Raw genomic sequence first — 22,608 nt, 5'->3', positions numbered from 1 at the left:
ATTATCCTTATTAAAAAATGGGCAACGGACTTCCCTGGTGGTACAGTGGTTGGGAATCCGCCTGCCAATGCAGGAGACACAGGTTCGATCCCTGGTCCAGGAAGATCTCACATGCCACGGAGCAACTAAGCCCGTGCACCACAACTGCTGAGCCTGAACTCTAGAGCCCGTGAGGCACAGTACTGAAGCCCCTGTGCCTAGAGCCCGTGCTCTGCGACAAGAGAAGCCACCGCAATGAGAAGCCCTTGCACCGCAATGAAGAGTAGCCCCCGCTTGCTGCAACTAGAGAAAGCCCGCACAAAGCAACAAAGACCCAACGCAGCCAAAAATAAATAAATAAAAAATAAAAATTTTAAAAATGGGCAAAATATCTGAACAGCAACCTCACCACAGAAGATATACAGATGGCAAATAAGCATATGAAAAGATGCTCCACATCCTATGTCATTAGGGAATTGCAAATTAAAACAATAATGGATACCACTACGTATCTATTAGAATGGCTAAAATCCAAAACACTAACACCACCAAATGCTGGAGAGAATGTGGAACAACAGGACCTCTCATTCATTGCTGATGGGAATGCAAAATGGTACAGTCACTTTGGAAGACAGTTTGACAGCTTCTTACAAAACTAATAAATATACTCTTACTGTGTGATCCAGAAACTGTACTCCTGGTATTTATCCAAATGAGTTGAAAAGTTATGTCCACACAAAAACTTGCACATGGATGTTTTTGGAAACCTTATTAATGATTCCCAAAACTTGGAAGCAACCAAGATGTCTTTCAATAGATAAATGGATAGACTGTGGTACATCCAGACAATGGAATATTATTCAATTCCAAAAAGAAATGAGCTATCAAGCCATGAAAAGACATGGAAGAAACTTAAATGCATATTACTAAATGAAAGATACCGATCTGAGCAGGATACATATTGTATGATTCCAACTGTATGACATTCTGGAAAAAGGAAAATTATGAAGATCAGTGGTTGCCTGGGGTTAGGGGGAAGGGAGGGATGACTAGACACAGCAGAGAATTTTTAGGCCAGTGAAACTATTCTGTATGATACTACAATGGCAGATACATGTCATTATGCATTTGTCAAACTCATAAATGTACAACACCAAGCATAAACCCTAATATAAACTATGGACTTTGAGTGATAATGATGTGTCAGTGTAGGTTCACTGATTGTAAGAAATGTACCACTCTAGTCCAGGATGTTGACAGCGGGGGAAACTGGGGCGGGGGGAGGGTGGTGCGGAAGATAGATGGAAGCTCTTTGTACTTTCCACTTAATTTTTTTGTGAACCTAAAACTTCTCTCAAAAATAAAATCTATTTTTTAAAAAAGTAATGCCTTTTATATGATAGAAGATAGGAAGTTTTATACTTAATGGTAAAATGTTAGAAGTATTTTAAGTAAGAGCAAGACAACAATATCCACTATCATTGTTTCTTTTCAAAGAGATAAAAGTATAAAGATTGAAAAGGAAGAAGTAAAATCATCATTATCCACATATATGAGAGTCTGTATAGAAATCCCCAAAGAATCTATTACATAAAAATTAATAGAAATAATAAGAGAATTTGTCAAGATAGCTGGGTATCCGATACATATAGTGAAAGCAATTGTATTTCTATACACCAGGAACAAACAAAAAAGATAATTTGAAAAGAGATATAATTCACACTAGCAGCAAAAATCAAAAGAAGCCTATGAATAAATACTTAAAAGAAATACATGCAATACATGTATGGAGAAACATAAAATCTTGCAGAAAATCATTAACAAAGACCATGTTTATAGACAGAAAGAATAAATATCATAAAGAGGTCCATTTCCCCCAGTTGATCTGTAAGCAGAATTGCAATAAAAAATGTTAAGTTTTTGAAATTTTAAAGTTGATTCTAAAATATATATGGAAGAGTAAAGTTCTAAGAATAGCCAAGGAATACCTAAAGAAGACTGGAGTGAGAGTAGGGGGATAGATTTTCCTAGTAGATATTAGCAAAGACTTCTTACAAAACTATGGTAATTAAGATAGTGTAATACTGGTACAGGGTTAAAAAAAAAATTGACTAATGGAACAGAAGCACCTAGAAACAGACTAATAAATACATAAAAACATATATAACAGGGCAGTATTGCAGATCTCTGGACAAAGGATGGGCAATTCAGGGAATGGTTACCCAGATGGAAAAAAATTAAATTGGGTTCCTACCTCACACCATACCCTCTAACTCCAATGGATTAAAACCTTAAATGAAAGTAAGACTTTAAAAACTTAAAAATAAATCCTCTCATTATGATACAAGAGAATTTACTTGTGACATCAAGGTAGAGAAGGATTTCTTTTAAGAAAGAAAAGATTTAAGCAATTAAAGGAAAGACTGATAGACTCACTCATTAAAACTAAGACCTTCTGTTCAAGAAAAACACCATCAAGAAAGAAAATATGAGTCACCAACTGGTAGAAAATACCAAGAATTCCTATCAATCAATAAGAAAAAGACAAACCAATAGAAAAATGGGCAGAGGACATTAAAGGCATTTCACAGAAGAGGAAATATGAATGGCCTACAAACTATGACAAGGTACACAATCTCATTAGTAATCATCTATATGAGAATTAAGACCACCACCAGATACCATTTCACACCCGCCAGACTGACAGAGTTACGTAATGCTTTTGAGGCTGTGGAACAACAGAACTTCTACACACCATGTGGGTGGGAGTGTAAACTGGTAGAACCACTTTTGACAACAATATGACATCATCTTACATTCTCTGAGCCAGCAATTCCATTTCTAGGCTCACACTCTAGTGAAACTCTTCCACTCGTCCAAAAAGACACATGAAGAAGAATGTTCACAGCAGCATTGTAAGCTAGCACAAAACAGAAACAACCCAAATGTCCAACAACAAGAAAATGATTAAAGTTTACTCACACAATGTAATATTACACAGTAGTAAGAATGAATGAATTATAGCTACACACAGTAATATGGATATAATCAAATATAACATTAAGTGAAAATATGGCAAAGACCACATACAGTATGATACTATTTTTGTAAAGATTTAAACCAAGCAAAACTAAACAATACATTGTTTATAGATATATATGTGTGATCCTAAACAGAAAATAAACAGTGGTTCCAGAAATTCATGGATGTTCATTTTAATATGCCTTATTATTTACACATATTTGAATGTATTATTTTCAATGTATCAAATACGATATAATTTTTTAAAACATAGTCTAAATCTTGGTTGTTTCTACTTCCTAATGTGTGACCCTGGCAAATCCTTCCCTTTCCAAAGCTTCTGTTTCCTCGTCTGTAAAATGGGGTTAGTGACACCCCTCTCCTGGGGTGTTGAGAGCCAATCCTAATTTAGCACAGTATCTGGCACGTATCAAGCACTAAGTAAGGGTTTGCTATTTTTACTATTACTATTAATAGTGATAAACATAGGCAGTGGCCGGGCAGGAACCCAGGCCACCCTCAAATCCCAATTTACTGCTTTTTCTATGCTGTCCTTTCTGCCTGGTGCCCCCAGACCCCTGTGGGCTGCAGCAGGGTGACTCTTTCCTGCCTTGTCAGAGGGGCAACTGATTCAGGCAGCACCATGGCCAACAGCCCCATGCAATCAGGGGACGTTTACATCCCTGCTGGATTGAAATCCTTCGCCAGCACTGCGGTGGCCTCTGGGCCTTATTGATTAATAACCTGGCCTAGCGCTAAGAGCTCTCAGAGCATGGCTGGCAGGGAACAGGCAGGATGGCACAGGCACCTCCTGGATGCACATGAGCTCTGGGGGCAGAAACCAGCCTCTTCTAGGCCCTGGCCAGCACCATCGCCTAGAGCTGGGGCAAGGGAGGGGGGCCAGCAGCTCAAGTCCTCCTGACTCAGGGATGCGGGTTCCAGTCCTAGCTGTGCCTCTGCTTGCTGCAGGGACCCCAGGCAAGCTGCTTCATCACTCAGGCTTCCGTCTCTCATTTGTAAAACAGCACCTGGCCCAAATGTGTTAGCGAGCTTAGAGCGGTGCCCAGCAGTGTGAGAGCTCCATCACTTTAACTCCTATTATGCCTTTTGGGACCCAGTCTCAAGGGTTAATATCATTAGCCTGTGGGTCCTGGAACTCAACCTGAATTCCGTCTGTCCCAGGGCCCAGAGTAAGGCCTGATAAAGAATAAGACGCTTCAGGGAATGTTTGCTGAATGAAATTGCCAAGCGGCAGGCCAGCCTCTGCTCCCACACTTCCCTCCACTGGGGAAGGTCCTGCGTGCTATAAAGTCCTTCCTGGTACTTGGGCTCAACGTGCTTCCTGGCAGCTGCCTCCCTCCAAGTTTTGGGAACAGGGGAAGAACAATGGGGAGGAGGAGCGCCTGCACACCCCATTTGTACATGCTCGCCAGGGCCCAAAGCCAGTCTGCACTTCTCAGTGGTGCTTCCCCTGACCACCTTGACCAGGAGGAGTGACACCTTCCTCAGGCTTGTAGAACCCACATTCAGACATATGCTGCATGGACACACAGAGATGTGCAGACACACACCCCAGATACACACTTACAAATCAACCCACTCAGAGGAACACACACAATACCCTGGCCCTTGGGGACACATTCAACAACACAAACGTGCCTAACAGACACTAACACACAGTCCTGTGAGGGTGCACGCACGCACGCGCGTGCACACACACACCCCACAAGCACATAGAGACCTGGTGACAGGCACCCAGAGACAGGTAAACACACATAAGCATGGGCTCTCAGAACTCCAGAAGCTGGGGAGCCGTCAGAGCCCCCTGTGGGGGAGGGCTCTGTGCTTTCCTAGAAATGGACTTGATTTACCCTGGACACGTCCCTGGGGGGCAGCTCAGGCTGATGTCAGAGACCACAGGTCGCCCATTGGTCGTTCAGCAAGCCTGGCATCTGAGGGGTATTTTTAGAGATGACATAAACAGACGTTCAGGGCATAATCTCTGCTCCATTCCATGCCGTACAAATTGTCGCACAAATTGCAGTACAATGACAGAGCAACAATTGCCGCAGGCTGGTTAGCTTGTACAAACAGAGACCCCGCTGCTCCCCACACCGCCCCTGCAGTCCACTCCAGGCGCTCCAGACAGCAGGACGCTGTGACCCCAGCAGGGCCTCACCCAGCGAGCGAGACCGTCTGCACTTCTGACATCCACTTCTGTGGTCCTGGCTCTGAGTTGCTCTAAGGTCACGCTGGGTGAGGCCCTGGTGGAGCACAGCTCTGAGCCTCAGTTTTCCCAGTTGTCACCGGGCCTTTGGTCAGCTTCCCCTGCAGCTTCTCCACCCAGTCTGCCTTTCTCCCAGGTCCCATTCACCTCTGTCCCCAGCACTTCACTCAATGCCACGCATATTTCAAAGACTAAATAAGAGTGTGGAATGAATGAATGAACGCCCTTCCCACCCTGGAAGACAGGCATCGTTACCCTCACTTGTGGCAGACCCTCACCCCCAGTCTCCCCTGGGAGATCACTTGTACACAAATCTTCCTCTCAGGGTCTGCTTCTGGGACATCCACCTAAATGCCGTTTTACAGATGAGGAAATGGAAGCTTCAGAAAGGTAAAGTAACTCTCCCAATGACACACAGCACAGCTGCCCTTGGGGGTTAGCTCTGGGGAGGCAGCCCCCCACTCCTCCTTTGGTTGGGAGGCTGGCGAGGTCCTAATGTCTGGTGGTCCCTAATACGGGTAAAGGAAGCAGACCTACTTTGCCCTTGTGTCCAAGCCACATTCGTGGTTCCAGCTGTACCATTAACAAGGGGCACTGTGATCCCCACCTAGCCATGGGGTCTAAATGTGAATATGTCTAAGAAGAGGAGGACCGAGTTCAGCCAGGGTTTGACCACAGGCCCACTGGAGGGGGGACGTTCAGCCAGCCCAAACCTTGGGCTCCTTGAGAGGGAGCCTCTCCATAAACAGTGTGATCAGTCCAGGGGCAGAGTGGTGGCCCCCCTGGGGACCTGATATCTTGTCAGGGGTCCTCACTGGACACCCTGGCCCAGCACAGAGGATTCTTGGGCCAAGTTGGAAAACTACTTGCAAGTGCAGTGCTCTCCAGCAGCCTATATAAATCTGGAGGAAAGGGGTCATTCAGACCTGGGAAACTGCAACCAAAGGCACTAGCTCCGTTCTTAGAAAAGCCTCTAGAATTGTCATTACCTGTTAATTAACACGAGCCGGGCAGAGATTTTAGTTGATGGTATGACTGTGCGCATGCTGGCCCTTGAGAGGCAAAGGAAGCACACACATATCTATGTTCACACGCACCTCAGGCCCCTCCTGCTCTAACTCACCCTCGGGTCTCTGCAGTCCTGTGGACAGAGCCCGAGCTCCTCCATCTGACACACAAGGTCCTCTGTCACCATCCCTGTTCACCTCTCCATCCCTCTTTCCATCACTCCATCATTGAGCCATTCGAAACTCTCACCTCCAGGCTTCTCTTATGCTGTTCCTCTCCTTGGGACACCCTTCCCATCCTTTTGCACCTGGATAACTCTTACCTACCTTCTCCCTGGAGGCCTCCCTGCCCGGTATTAAATCCTCTCCTCTGAGTTCCCATTTATTTTCCTCCAGGGGATTCATCATGGCATTTTGTAACTCGGGTTCAAAGACTGGCCCCCCTCTAGATGGCGAGCTTCTCCAGGGCAGGACGAGGCAGAGCACAGAGCAGGCACGTGGTGGTAAATGAATGAACACACACAAGCACAGCTGCACACACTCAGAGGCTGCTCTGAGCTGGCCCTTGTGCCAGCCTGGGCCCCTGGAGATGGTGCAGGAGCCACTGCACAGGAGGACTTCTTCAGGGCCCTCTGTTATCCCGGCAGGAGGAGGCATCCCAGCCTGCTGGCCTGCTATCTCTTCTTGGAGACACGGGCAAGCACAGTCAGGAGGGTGATGGCTCTCTCCGGTCCCCGCCCCCCACCCATCTCCCTGACCAGATCCTCCAGCCCCTTATGCTCTCAGGCCCACCTCTAGGCTGATGACACCCATCTCCTGTCTCAGGAGCCCTAGAATCCCACATCTCTAGCCCCCTGGGGCCCTCTGGCTGGCACCTCCCTACTCAGCACACCTGAAACCAACTCACACCTTCCTCCCTAGTGCTGCCACAGCTTGTACTCATGTCCACACAATGAACGCAGGCGGGAGAATGGGGCACCAACCTGAGCTCCTCCTCTAACCCCACATGTAACAGGCTTCCCATCCCTTTCTGTCGACTGTCTCTCGTGAATCTCTCTCAGATCCAATCATTTCTGTAGCTGCAGATGTGCCAGTTTGATTGGTTGCCCAGTTTCCCCATGTTAAAGAATCCTTCAGTGTGGGAAGTGAAGGTGTGAATAGGGAGGACATTTATGCCTCCCACAAAGGAGGGGGGACAACCCCCGTTAACCTGGGTCGGGGGAACCCAAGACAGGCCTGGTCAGTGGGATGCCCTGCTACAGCTTTGGCCCTGGAGCAAGAGCACAGAGGCTGAGGACCCCAGTGTGGTGTCTGGATAGTCTGTGGTGTCTGGAGAAGCCGGTCTAGGTTCCCTGCTTCTAGGCCCCTGGGGTCGTGGGATCCTGCCTCTCCTCAAAGCCTGCTCCTCTTCCCTTAGACAAATGGTCTGTGGTCACAGGGCCTGCGAATAAATTCTAGGGGGTGAGGAGGGAGGGGATGCAGGGCTCATTATGGCCAGAGCTGGTTTCTGCTGCTTATAAGTTAGAAACTTAGCAGGCAGCTGCTTCTCTCCCTTCTGCCACCACCCAGATCCAGGCTTCATTGCCTTACCTCTTGGCCCACGCTACTGCCCTTTCTCACCTCCTCCATGATGTCATTCTGGTCCCCCCCACCACCCTAGGTCCTGGCTGACAGATGCTCCCTCTACTAGGCCCCATCACCCCTGAGCACCCCTCAAGGCATGTATCACAGTGTTGCCCTCTTCTTTTTAAGATCTGCAGAGTCCACTAGGCTATGAGCTCCTTGAGCAAGGGGCCGAGTCTGCCCCAAGTAACAGACTGACCCGTGAAGTCTGTAGAGAGAGGCCACTTGCTATAGAAGTCAGCTTCCACTGAGTGATCGGCGTCAAGTCACTTAACTTCTCTGAGCCTCAGTTTCCTCATCTGTAAAGTGAGAATAATGACAGCTACCTCAGAGGGCTGCTGTACGGACAGACTAAGAATATAACATAGACTATAGGACACAGGTGAGGTTCCTTCATTGCCAGTATTTACTTGGCCCTGGCTTTTCTCAAAGAACATTAGCAAAGTTATTTGTGAAAACAAGGTCTATGGCTTTGTTCAGTGACTCTGTATCATCATCAATCATTCGTACAGCCTTCCTCTAGCAATCAACTTGTGTGACTCTCATCAGGCCTCATAAAGATTTGATATCCAGACAAAACTGGCCCCAACACACAAGCTGGCTGCTCTCCTTCCTTTCCCAGACAATAAGAATTCTACAATTCAACAACTTGCCTTCTTTGCCTTGGCTTCCAGGAAGCTCCAGTAAATATAGGGTTCAATCGCAGTAACTAAGTGAGCTTAGGTTTTTCACATATTTATGTCCTTTTCTCTATGTCAGTTTAACTGCATATAGATTTTTTGTGGTAAATACCCGTGAATTCTTAATAAAAGACAAGAAATCAATGATCAGGAATAAAATGGACTAGAACAGAATGGGACATAGTAGAACATCACAGCAGGATTTTCCTGTGTTTCCTCCACTCATTCCTCTTCACAGAGGATGAAACTGAAGTCTAGAGAAGGGGAGGGGGAGGCAAGGCCTGGACTGCACCTCAAGTGCTCCCAGTCTCTGCAGGCCTTGCTTTTGGGCTGCCTTGTCCACCAGGCACAGCATACACAGTACATAGAGTCCACAATACTTTTAGGAGCCCTTGAAAATGTTTGAATTTAATTTATAATCAGAAGAAAAAAGGAACTTTTAAGTCAAAGAAAATGTTTTAATACATAAAATTAATATGTTGTCTTTAAACCAATGCTGTGACAAAATGTAATTTTTAGTATATTTTATGGAGGAAGAGGCTGAAGCCAAAAGTGCTGGGGTCAGCAAATGTCATGATGAGGCCCTGCTCGCTGTACCCATCTCACCAATGAGTCTTGGAAGCTTCCACCTTCCACCTGCTGGCTTCCAGGGGACCCAGGCCTCCTCCACTCTTCCCTCTCTGATGGGATCCAAAGTGAGCGTTTTCATGAAGATTCTAGTGGGAAGTGGGGGCCTTGCCAGGTGGATCTAATTTATACCCGGTAGTAAGCACCTCAGAGAGCTCCTGAAAGGCCAAAACCACCTCCTGGCTGCGGGGTGGAGGCGCTTCCTCTGGCTGAGTTTGCCAACCAGTTGTCAGGACAAACCTTCCTGGGTTCACAGTGTGGAGACAATGAAAGGCTGGCACTTGGAAGGCACGAGCCACGAACTTCCTGACAGAGGTGTTGACTGCGGGCCACAGACCCTCTGTTCTGCTTGGCTCAGGACCACACCTCGTCTTCCCCAGCTCACGAGCTGGGCTCACTGTGGGGGCCACAGCGGGAGCAGAGCTGGCCTGACAAATACCACCATCCCACCTGGGGTACGAGCAGCAATGGAACTCAGAGGAGAGGGGCGGCAGGGGGATAGCCTGCCCTGGGCATCACCACTGACACGCCGTGTGACCCCAGGCATTACCGCTGACACACCGTGTGACCCTGGGCACCCTTCACTGGTCACCCTGCCTCATCAGGTCCCAGTGTCCTCACTGGGAAGATGGGGCAATGGTTGTGAGGATGATATGGAATGACGGCAGTAAACAACCTCCAGCAGATGAAGCAGGATTATCATTCCCACTAAACAGAAGGAAATTGAGACCAGAACAAGGAAAGAGTTTGCCTAGCCAGCATCATGGTGAATAAGGGATCAGAACTGGATTCCAGAAGCCTTGAAGGTAGGGTTCAGCTCTTCCTGAGGAGCAGTTATACCTTCAGGCTTCCCTGGATTCGAATCCCGACTCCAACTCTTACTGGCTGTGGTACCTCCCCACATTCTCTCTCCTGCCCCGTGTACATAGTCATGGGCCGCAGAGGCCTCCATCCCGACCTGGTTCTCTCACCCGGTCTCAGGAATGGAGCCCCAGGTAGCTGCCCCCGAACCCCTCCCTTCCTCTGACCCCTGCACGCCTCCCCTAACCTGTGAGGTCGCTGTCTCCCTGCACAAGAAGCCAGGGAAGTGGGGCAAAGGATGCCTTGGGCTCATGGTGCTAATTCTGGATAAAGCAAATCCCACCCCCGAACAGTGTAAGTTAAGTGCAAGGATCCAGGCAAAGTCCAGATTATGTGGGATTGTTTTTGAGGAGTCACAGTAACTAATTAAGATGTCTTGACAGGCATTCTTTGGGCTGAGCTCAATGAAAACAGGGAGTGATCAGCTCATGATCAACTACAGAAAAACATGCTGACACAGAGGACATCCTGGAGCAGTGGGTGGCCGGGGATTGGAACCCCAGCACTTAACTTCTCTGGGCCTCAGTCTCCTCATCTGTAAAATGGGACAGTAATGCCAACATCAAAAGATTCACTGAGAAAACAAAGGGCTTAATCTGCTATCTGGAGAAGAGCACATACCTAAAAAAATGCCACTTTCCCTCCTTCCTCACACTTTAAAGTAGCTGCTTTGGGGTAGTTTAATCATTTCCTCTGCTGCATTCTTGGCTATAATAGTCCTTTTGTTGTCAATTAATGCAAAATTGTACTCTTACTCTATCTCTGTGCCCATGGTCATAAAAACAGGATCTGTGGAGACTGAATTAATGATAAACAGCTGCAGCAGCAGCAGCAGCTAATTACAGAGCTTCTACTCTGTGGAGGGCTTGATTGTAAATTTCTCTCCAAGCGTGGGAATGTGGACAAGAACTCCTCCTCTCTAGGCCTCAGTTTCCAAATCCACAAACAGGATTGAGCCAGATGGTTTCCAAGCTGATGGTTCCTAAGCTCTTGTCTGGGTCTGACATTCCATGAGCTGGAGGACTTGGGGTGCAGACTCTCCTTTACCCTCATATTGCAGATTAAGGAGGGAGGGAAATCAAGGCGGGGATGGGGTAGGAGGAGTGAACTAACACTGTGCACCAGGTGCTTGGCTGGGCCCCCTGGGCACACTACTCATCTAGCCTAACCCAGAAATGCCCCTCAGACAGCAACCCATGCAGTCCTCACCACGGCCCTGTGAGTTTGCTGCAAAAACCTTCATTTTACAAGACAAGACTCCTGATTCTCAGCCTGGGCCCTTCCCAGCACACTCCATCACTTCTGCCCCACTGAGTCCGGCTCTCCCCCTTTTCACTCAATCACATTCATTCAGGAAACAGTTGTCAATCACATACTGTTCAAGACCCTAGAAACGTAACAGGGAACAAAACATAAAAGGATCTAGACTTTATGGAGCTTACAGTTGAGTGGAGGGAACAGATCAGAGACAAACACACAGTGTTGGGTAGTATGAGGGGCAGAGAGTAGATGAAGATATTACATTGGACAGGTGGTCAGGGAAGGCCTCCTGGAGGAGGTGACATGGACCTCCATGAAAGCTCTCCATGGGCCTGAGTGAAGGGAGGTGGGGCTGGAGCAAGAGAATTCTGGATGGAGGGAAGAGCCATGCAGAGCCTGAGGTGGGAATGAAGCTGGCATGTGTGAGGAACAGCCAGGAGCCAGTGTGGCTGGAGCAGAGCAAGAGAGGAATGTGGAAAGAACTGAGGTCAGAGAGCTCAGCAGAGGCCCACACCTGCCCCTTCCTTGTCCTTCACCTCTTTCCTCCTCCCCTAGGGCCCTGCCAGGAATGTGGAAAGGTAACTGTCTGAGTTCCAAGGATCTTAGGGATTCTGGAGTCCTTTCATTTTATGGATGAGAAAACGGAGGCCCCATAGCGTGTGGTGACTCTCCCAGAGCCATAAGGCAGTCTGATACAGAGCTGGGGAGGGAACCGAGCACTGAGCCCTGGCCCACGCTGTCTCTACCCAGACTGCCGGAGTCAGGGTCAGGAAAGCTAAAAGCTTGGGACTGATCAAAGTCCTTGTCACACACGTGAAGAAACTGAGGCCCAGGTCCAGGCGGCTGCATGTGCATGAAGAAGGGGTGGGGATGGGTAGAGGAGATGCAGAGTCTTGTTGGTGCACACCCGTGTGGGGCTTTGCACAAGCCAGGCTTCCTCTGGGCCTAACACCCATGGCAATCAATCACCGTGCTTTTCTAATGCACGTAAGGAGCTGTGATGTCTGAAACCCACCACTGATTACAGCCTCCCTGGAGCCTGCTGGACAGTGCTGCCTGAACCCGATCCTGCTGGGAGGGAAGGTGATTCTGACACGTGTGGACTGCACAAGCTGCCAGCCGTCTCCTCTGCGTGACCTCCAGCGGGTTGTCTCCCCACCCTGTCAAAAGGTGCTGCAGGGCTTGGGAGCAGCATCAGATGAGATTTCCTGGAAGGTTCTTCCCCAGTGTGAACACAACACAAGCCAGCATTCTCCAGAATTTGGGAGGCAGTGATGGTACAGGTGGAGGCAATGCAAGTCAGCTGTCAACACGGGGCCTGGCACATAGTAGGTACTCAACAGACTTTGCGGCTCTGCACAGCGGAACGTGCACTGCACTGGAAGGCAAGGGACCTGAGCTTTGGTTCTTTTGCTCCGTGATCTCAATGAGCCAAACCCTCTCTACGTGCCTCAGTTCCCACAGCAGCAAACAGCAAAAGTGCAAACACAGGCATTCGGACTTGTGGCCTCCACGAGGCCACCTCCTCTGGTCCTGGATGCCTGGGGAGAAGCAATGGGAGCAATCAGTGGCGGGTGGGATCTTGGGGAAGTATTGGAGGCACAGCAGACTCATTTTTCTTCCTGGAGCCAAACTCTCTTGACTTCCAATTGCTATCATGTTCCTTGGCAACTAAACCTGGTCAGAAATGACCCCATAGGCCAAACTGACTCCCCAAATGAGGGATTCAGCAGATGCTGGGGAGCACAGACTTGTTAAATAGGGGAGCAGATGGCAGCTGTGGGCAGTGGGAAGGTGACAGAGCATGGAGCCAGGGACAGGAGGTGGAGTCCCAGATGTGACACCCAGCCAGGTAGCTTCCCCTCTGTGGATTTCAGCGAGCCCAGTATAAAACAGGGATCCTGCCACTGCCCTGTGCATTCCCTGAGCACAGGAACTACACCCATCAAAACTGCACCCCAGGGCCTGGTCATGCCCTGGGAAGCTACAAATGTTACTTTCAGCTCAAAAACCCTACACTTTCTGGCTCAGTACAACAAAGAGGCTGGCTCATGGAACATCAGCTGAACGCTCACAGGGCACTTGCCTTCCTCCATGCCCAGCAGAGACCGATATCCCCAGGAAACACAGAGCCCAGGAGTACCACGCTCTCTGCTTTCCGAGGCTCATGCTCCCAACGTGGCAGACTTATCAAGGGAGGCTTGGGGGGTACGTGCAGGAGGCAAGAGCAGGCTGCCCTCCATCAGGCAGCCACCTCCCAGCTGTTTGGAAATGGCCACTTGCAAGGCCATGAGTCTCAGTGATGGACTCTCATTTTATCATTACCCACGTCAGAAGAATGCATCTTGAGGGGGCAGCACTGCACAAGTCAGCACTGTAATCACTTACAGACCACGGAGGCCCCAGTCCTGGCAGTGGAGGAAGATTTATTGTGGGGATGGACGGAAAACAAAGAACAGTTGTGCAAACTTTACGGAGCCACATTATGGGAAATGCCTTTCCCATTTCCCACTGGTAAATGTGCTGGATGCTGTTTCCAAAGGGGGACTGAGCTCCGGTACCCAATCAGGTACAGACACTGTGCTCAGCATGGCTCGCTGGGCTGAGCTGGCCTGGCCCGTGGTGCCCAGGCCTTGGCTGGCAGCCAGGTGCTGCTGTCTGCTCTGGTGGACCCGGGAAGAAGGCTCCTTCCTGGCCTCTGCGTCCTCATCTGCCTACTGCTGCTCCCCCTTGCACGCACCCACCACACGACCAACATTCTAAATGTTAATGCTGATCGTGTCACTCTCCTGCTCAGAACCCTTCCACCATTCTCTCCCTTGCCCTCAGGACAGAGTCCAAGCTCTTCATACTGGACTTCAAGGCCCTATAAGGTTCAATTCCAAATGCCATTTCTACTCCCAGCCCCCATGCACGGAACACACTCCAAGCACAAGAGGCTACCTATGCTCCCCTCAAGGGCCAAGACTGTCACATCTTTTGCATATGCTGTTCCCTTTCCTTGAAATGCCTTTCCTCATGGTCTGCATCTGGAAAGCTCCTACCCTCCCTTCAAAGCCCAGCTCTCATGACATCCTGGAGGAAGCCTTCTCCCTCCTCTGTGCCTCTGCAGCGTTTGGTTAATTCCTTCGGCACCAGACCATTCCTCATTTGATGCTGCACCTCTTGCTTCTAGCATCAAACCTGGCACAGTATGGGTGTCAACAAAGCTGTGTTGAAAAGGTGGCAGAAGTGAGGGGGGAGACAGCACAGCTGAGCCCAAGGCACTCTCCCGAGGGAGGGGAGCAGGTATGCTGAGTCTCCCGGGTCTTGGAGGTTGACTGAGGCCATAGCGCTGGTGTGGCCCATCACCCCTTTAACGGATGAGGTCAGTCACTGCAGCAGGCCAAGTGAGGCGCGTGAAGTTGGCTCAGATAACCCATCTGCCATCCTGTGGAGACAGAGCCTATTAATGCTCAATCATGAAGTTTACCATTTCCAGGATGTCCCTCTTAGAAAACATGTTCTGGACACTTTCTTCAAGACACTGTTGATTATATCTGACTTTCTCTGTCCAATAAGAGAATCATTTCAATTCCATTTACATTAAATTCAAAAGCTTTCTCTCCTTTTATTATTTTAAATTCAATTCAGAGGGCTGTGTTTTTTTATCCTTAATTTTTTTCATATTCCATAAAGCAGTGTGGAGTTCACAAAACTTGGCCAGTGTTCCTGTACCCTCAAGTTTGGTGCTCCCAGGAATTCTCATCTCTATGAGAGCTCGGGTTTGATGACTCAAAAAAATAAAAGGAACAAGGGCTCCTGTTTTCAAGCATGGAGTATTTTGCCAGGCATGAGGTAAGTGTTCCATATACATGATCTCATTTAATTCTCACAACACTCTTCCTTTTACACAGACAGGAAACTGAGGCTCAAAGAGACCACGTGACTTGTTTGAGGTCTCACGGCTGGTTAAGGGTCAGAGCAGAGATTTGAACCCCAACAGTTATCCTATACCTTTGGCCATTGGTCCACCCTGGCTCACCAAACTCTGGCTCAGATTTCAAATAAGATGGAGGGCGGGGAGTCAGGGATGGAGATGAGGTAGGGATGGGGAAGTGAATGGGAGTAGGAGGGATGGGGGATAGAGGTGGAAGGGAGAGGGGGGAGGTATGGGGGCACTGTGAAGCAGAGAAGGAGGAAGCTAGAAGAGCTGCAGACAGAGGCCTAAAGGCCAAGCACTGCATTTGAGGAGCACGTGGCTAAAAGGTTCTGTGCCCGATGGGAAACCCATCTGGGAGGGACACGCCTATGAAGGTGATTGTGTACTCTGGGGCTGGGTTACAGGCCGCAGCACTGGACTGGGAGATGGGGACTCAACTTGATCCCCTCTGCAGAGCTCTCTGCAGTTTGTGGACCACAGGTGTCCACCCCTCACAGAGACTCTTCTGGGGTGAGCATCAGAAGCCCTATTTTACAGATACATTAACGGAGGCTCAGGAGTGAAGTGACTCGTCCAAGGTGGCACAGTCAGTGAGTAGCAGAGCTGGGATGAGTCTCCAGCTCCACCTGTCTCCTTCCTCTCCTCTTTCCCAGGCAAGCCTTTTCCATCTGTGGCCTCAGTTTCCCCCTCTGTACAGTGGTGAGAGGGGGCCCTCAGGGCTCTGAGTTGAATGCAAAGCTGGAGTTCCCAGAAAGCCTCTCCTTGTGAAGGTCCCTGAGTTTGATTTTTAAAAACTGGGGGAGATAGGAAGGCATCCAGTGTAAGCCAAGATCTGTAGAGCTGGAACCTTGGCTTCAAGAGGGGAAAGGGCATTAGCAACTGCTGAGCACCCAAGGAACACAGAGTGCTAGGCATTAATCCCATTTCACAGTTCAGGAAACTGAGGCTCAGCATAGCCAAGTGACCCATCCAAGGTCACATCCATGGCAGAGCTGGGACTTACAGCAGCCTTTTCTGTTCCTTTAGGGACGCTCATGACTGCATATGGCCCCTATGCTTTTTAGACTCTCCCTCTTCTTTCCTAATGCAAACTGCCCAGAGCAGTCAGACCATTTGTTGTGCACTCACTGTGTGCCAGGCAGTACACAACATCTCATGTACAGTACCTCATCGAAGCCTCACAACAGTTCTATTCCCTCCACTTTACAGGTAGGAAAACAGAGGCTTACAGAAATCAAGTTACTTGCACACAATCATAGGCTGCTAGGTAGCAAAGCCAGGTTTCAAATTAAGGCTTCCTTGCAGGAAAACTTCAAGCACCAGATTAGGGATGGATGTGACCATCTTTAAGGTCCCTCCATTCTTGTAACTTTATGGGAAATTGCTCTGGAGGGCAGTGTCTGGGCAACGTCACACAGTGTCAGAGCAGGGAGAGCAGATGGCCACTAGGGCAGAGCCTCTGTACTAGGGAGCAGACTCAACTCCTCTGCCTCCAAGGCCAGGCCAGGTGCCAAAGAGCGTGTGGTCCCCAAGACACTCAGCCATACCAGGAGCACTGTTATAAATGGGGCAACATGTGCTGGGAGAGCAGGACACACGGAGAAAAGGGGTGCCGAGGAGGGGACACTGGACTGGGTTGTGCGGGATGGTTAGGAGTTTGATGGGTTGGGAAAGGCATTCCAGGCAGAGGTATCAGCAAAAGCCAAGGCCCAGAGGAGGGACTTCAGTAAGGGTTGTTAATGAGGGCATATCTGGATGCAAACTAGATGGCTGCCTTTGCTCAAAAGGGTTTTCCTACCCAGACCCTCCCGCCCCCCACCCCTAGAACGAGATGAGGCTCAGGGCCCTGTTTCCAAAGTGGGTGGGCTTGACCTGGTTGGAACAGCTTGGCCTCTATGGGCTCATGTACATCAGGGTCCTCCAGGACAAGGGGTTTAAAACCATATTCAATTTTGCAGCCTTTTAATCTTACCAGAAACCCCAGCCTCCAGAAACGGAGACTGTTTTCAGGTGACTTATTTATTTTTAAAAAGGTAAAATGTCTTATTCTTCATCCCATGAGTGTTCTCTCCTCTCATATAGGACAAAAGACCCATCATGTCAGCAGGGCAGGGACCTACAGGCTCTCAAGATGATGGGGCGCTGGCTTGGGAAAAGTAGTTAAATGCAGACGTCTATCTGCTTCCCTGCTCCATCAGGGCTCCACAGGGCCAGGCTGGCTTTGATTCCCTTCTGTGACCCCCACAGCCCACCAGGGCCTGGCACACAGGAGGCGCTCTGTGTCAGCTTTTGCCGGATAAGTTTCAGATCTGGATATTCTCTCGACATTTGCAAGCAGACTGTTGATTCTCTGCCTGGGAGGTGGCTTGGGGTCATGGCTAGCACACAGATCTTGGAGTCAGGCTGAGACCTGGGTTCAAATTTGACCCCATGATGCACTTGGGGCCTGAACTTGGGCATGAACTGGACTATCCTTTCCCCATCTGTAAAATGGGGATAATTTCAGTCTCCAGGAATGTTCTGAGTGCTGAGATCACACATGTGTGGAAGTCCTCAATACTGAAAAACACCCAATGAGTATTTCAATAACGTTCCTGTCCCCCTTGACTGACTCAAACAAGCTTAGGCAGCCAGGCTCAAATCCTCAGCTCCTGGCTTCCCTCCCTCCCTCCATCATCCAGCAATAAGACGGCAAGATTCAAGGGCAGAATCCTTCCCACGGTGCTAGAAGTCTCACATCACATCATCTTTGTCTCTGGACCCCCGACTCCTGGCACACAGGAGAGGCTGCTGCCCCTCCAGTGAGGCAAATGTCTCAAGGGGAGGATTCTTCCCTCAGTTGAGGGTCACTTTCCCACAGTCTAACTTCCCCAACTTTTGGTTACCAGCCCCTTCAGGAACCCCCCTGCCCACTGAAGCTGCCCCATTTGCTGTGCCATCCTAGACCCCCATCCTCTCAGGGCCTGTCTTCCCCATGCCCTCTCCCTACGTGATGAGGATGGACTGGAAAAGCCACCAGCTCAGACATCTCGAATTCCCAGGTAATTCCCTGGGATGAGCCTGAGATGTTGAGATGAGACAGGGGTGTCAGCTGGCCTGGGAATGTGCCCAACCCACTAGGCTGGTCTCAGAACATGGGGTCTGGAAGGAGCAGATGCCCTGGGACCCCACACACTGTGATGTGAGATGCACAGAGGACTCTACTCTCCTGAATAGAGAAGCTGGGCAAAGGCGGGTGGTAGAGGGCAGTGTGGCCTGTGGAATGGTCCAGGCAGCTGTGCCTGGTGATACAGAGCAGGCCATTGCGTCTATGAATGTCAGTTTCTTCTTCTGTAAAATGGGCATGGTAATCCCTGGCTGGAGAGAGACTGTCTCAGAATATATCAGGTCTCTTCTCCCTCAGGACTTCCCATAAGATGCTATCCCAGACCCCCTGTCAAGCCTCTCTCTGAGGTATATCCCTGGTCCCAGGTCCAGTGGCACCTAGGACAGACTGGGCGGGGTAAGGGATGGGGACCAATGGTCAGTGCGGCTGCAGCTGCCAGAGGAACCCAGGCAGGATGTTAAGTCCAGCCTCAAGGCTCCAGCTGGGCATCAGAACTTGGAGGGCAGGGACTAGAGCCTCCTCCCTGTGCCTCTGCCCTGGCTCCCCCTTCTTACCCTGAACAGCCACTGTCTGGCACCGAGCAGGGGCTCTGCATCGCTGGCAGACACCTGACCACAAGGCCACCAGCACATGTGATAGCTCTGCTCACCTCACCAACAGCAGAGGCTGCAGCAGTTAGCTGACCTCAAGTCCAGGTTCCACTCCTGACTGGCTCTTTTGAGCCTCAGGTTCCTCATTTGTAAAATAGCTGTCAAAGATCCTGTCCTAACTCCTAGGGCTAACAATGTATGAATCTCCTAAGACCATCAGTGTGAAGAGTGTGATTGGGGAAGATGAGAATTAACTAAGCAGTTCCCTATGTCATCTCTTTTAATCCTAATAACGACAGTCCTAAAAGGTAGGTACTATTATCACCCCGTTTTACAATTGAGTATGCTATGGTTCAGAAAGGTTAAGTCACCTGCCTGAGGTCACACAGCTGGTAAGTGGCAGGGCCCGAGGTCGGTGTGACTCCAGACTTGGGCTTTCACCTGCCTTTTACACCTTCATGCTGCGCTCACAGCTTTGGTCAAGCTCTTCACAAAAGTCAGGGGTTGTTGTCATGATTATTTCATAAAACCCAAGGGGGCTTCCCTGGTGGCACAGTGGTTGGGAGTCCACCTGCCGATGCGGGGGACGCGGGTTCGTGCCCTGGTCCGGGAAGATCCCACATGCCGCGGAGCGGCTGGGCCCGTGAGCCATGGCCACTGAGCCTGAGCGTCCGGAGCCTGTGCTCCGCAACGGGAGAGGCCACAACAGTGAGAGGCCCGTGTACCACAAAGAAAACAAAACAAAAAAAACAAAAAAAACTAACCCAAGGTTATAAGAAGTTTTCCTCTTTCTCCTCTGCCTGTCTTTTTCTCGATGTGGAGAAATGCAAACTCAGAGTCTGCTAATTTCTGCAGTCTCAGACAATCAGAATTCCACCGTCTGAGAGAGCCAACCTAAGAAAGCAAGAAAGTAATCTTTTCAAAGTTAACGTCTTCGAGGCGTCGCGTCAGTATTTGGGTTGGACGCAACCTTGCTATCATAACACAGATGAAACCCCAAATATAATAAGGCTAAGACAACTCCGACAACGTAAGAAACATAACAGGATATTGCAAAGAGATTAGGGAGCTTCCGCTGGACGGCGTGGAAGGGCTGTGGAAAGGGCAGGGTGGGGGGCGGGCGGTGCACCCTGTGGGCCAGTGAGGCGAGTCCTGGGTCCCCGGCTGAGCCTGAGGATGAATGGCCTGGGCAGAGGGGAGCTGTGCTCCTCCAGGCACCTCTAGGCCCGCCCGGTGCGGAAGCAGAGGCTCCGCAGGCTAAATGTGAACCAGCTGCGAGGATGGGAGTGTTACAGTTGGATGGGGCGGGGAAGGCTTACCTCATGAAAGAACTGTGGAAACGGCTGCTGGAAAGATAATAAAAGGATTAACTGCTATTTTAGTGGGCCATTTACTCTGCAATCAAAGTGTCTCATCTATTTCCTGTTCTCCAGAGGCTCCGGGTCCAAAATTCCTTTGTCTATTACAGCACATGGTAGCAGAGGCCTGTCATGAGAAATTAATAATTTTACAGGGAAGGGAGATTGTATTTATCTGGGGTGCGGGTTAGGGCCCGCCCCTTCCCCTGGGTTACCTACTGCACCAGCCTCGCAGGAAGGGGGAGCACCCCCACTGCGGACAGGGCGGAGCTCAGAGCTCTCTGCTACCATCTCCAGAGGATGGCACACGGCAGGGCTGGTACCTGGACCCCAGAGAATAATCAGTTTAACAGGAGAAGATATACACAAACAAGAGCATCACGGCTTAGAAAGATGTGAGTTCAACTTCCACGCCAATGGTTACTAGCCGTGTAACCCTGGGCAAGTTACTTTTATCGTTGTTATCAGTACTATTATTATTATCATGATTATTAGCCTCTATTATTATTGTTGTTATGGTTTGTCTCTAACTAGCTGTGTGGCCTGGGGTAAATTATGCCGTCTCTCTGAGCCTCAGTTTCCTCATCTGTAAAATGGGGACTAATAGTATCTGCCCCATAGGGTTGTTGTGAGGACCACATGGAGTGTGAGGACCATGGGCTTAGAATAGCCCCCACACACAATCAGCACTCAGGAGCTGCTTGCTGGTGTTATTACCATAATCCTAAACCCCCTAAGAGGCAAGATGAAGTGTTCTCACAGCAGCAGGTGGAAGGCCAGCTGGACCCTACAGACCCCAATGTGGGGTTTGTTTCTTCATCTATAAAAACCCTTGGTTTTACAGGACTCTTGTAAAGATTAAATGCAACCATGGGTAGTACAGACATGGCTTGAACATCACCTCCTGTGTGAAGCCCTTCTAGATCTCTCCTCCCTGGGCCGATGCAAACTCCATCCCAGACCCTGTCACTCATCTCCACACCCATCTCCCATGCATCTCTGACTGTGAGCACCCTCAGGCAAAGATCTTGGCAGGTCCAGGTCTGTCTCCAGAGCCAGGTGTAAGCCAGTGTTCTGTGGAATCTGCTGAACCAAAAGAGGTTCTGGCAGGCTGGCCCCAGAGAAGAAACCCTACAGAGAGATCCTGAGACTGCTCTGAGTGATCTGAGCCTCTGTGACCCATTCACTGGGCATCAATTTCCCAACTTGGAAAATGGACAGGGAAGGCCTAGATCATCTCCAAGGTCCCTCATGTCTAACACAGAAACTCCTGGATGCCACGATTCTACACGGGAGCCTGAGTGCGAGAAGGCCACTGACCACGCCACACCAGGGTTCAGGCCAGGCAGCCTCTTCGAGGACCCTGCGTACACCACTGGGATCACCCCAGGAGAGAAGACATGAAGGAGAACTGTAGCCAAGCAGCTGTCAACTGCAGGATCTCAAAGAGAGACAGGACTGTCTGCGGTCCAGGAGCCTTACCCTGCGATGCCTGCTGGGCATCTCCTTCCAGGCAGGGGCATGCCCTCCCACAAGGCATGTGTCACAACACCCCAAAGGAACGGGGGCGTCGCCAGGAACCGGCCCAGCCACCAGTTCTGCCTCCAGCACACTCTCGGCCCAAAGACACACGATACAGTCAGCTTCTCAGCCTGCTCACTCCAGCCTCTCCCCACGACCCCAGCATGCCAACCCTGACCCTCACTTGTCTGCAAAGTGAATTCCTTCTCATCCTCAAGACCCAGCCTCCTCAAAGCTGAATAAGCTGGTCCAGTGGGTACCCAGCTCACAGCTCCACAAGCAGATGTGCCCCAAGGGCGAACAGCTGGTCCCAGGAGGATGGAGTTTATGCCGCTGGTTGCCCCTCCCTGGTCCTGCAAATGCTGCCCTGCACTTTGAGCAGGGACAGAGGTGCACCTCTCCCCAAGCTGCACCCCTTCCCAGACTGAGTTCTCCATGAGGCAGGGCCCAGTGACAGCACACAAGTGTTGGAAGAACTCAACTTTGGCTATAACACTGGCCCTGAAGACCAGACACACTGCTTCCTTCCTCTGCCTTACCCAAGCCCCAGCAGCTGGGAAGACGGAGCTGGGCCTTGGTGGCTCCATCAGCCCTTCCAACCCCAGGCAGGCGCCTGTCCTGGTGGGCTGGCTGGGCCCTGTGGGTAGGCACAGTGGCTTAGCTAAAGATATCAGGGACTAAGACTAAATTTCTAACCTCTGATACGGATTTCCACCACAGTGAGAGCACAACATGCAAACGACCGCTTAGAAGGGCAGGAGGCCTGGGTGCCTATACTGTGTGTGTGTGTGTGTGTGTGTGTGTGTGTGTGTGTGTGTGTGTGTGT

At 49.9% G+C, this 22,608-nt stretch overlaps 1 protein-coding gene across 2 annotated transcripts in view; it reads right to left on the bottom strand.

Annotated features, from left to right (window-relative positions):
• Nucleotides 1-22,608, bottom strand: part of GLIS1 (GLIS family zinc finger 1) — a 228,381-nt gene that overhangs the window by 61,241 nt on the left and 144,532 nt on the right. The window lies entirely within an intron of this gene.

The sequence above is a fragment of the Lipotes vexillifer genome, unplaced genomic scaffold (genome assembly GCF_000442215.2).
Source record: "Lipotes vexillifer unplaced genomic scaffold, Lipotes_vexillifer_v1.1 scaffold1003, whole genome shotgun sequence".
Taxonomy (NCBI): domain Eukaryota; kingdom Metazoa; phylum Chordata; class Mammalia; order Artiodactyla; family Lipotidae; genus Lipotes; species Lipotes vexillifer.
The sequence above is the reverse complement of the archived record's forward strand: the minus strand, read 5'-3'. Positions and strand labels throughout refer to the sequence as shown.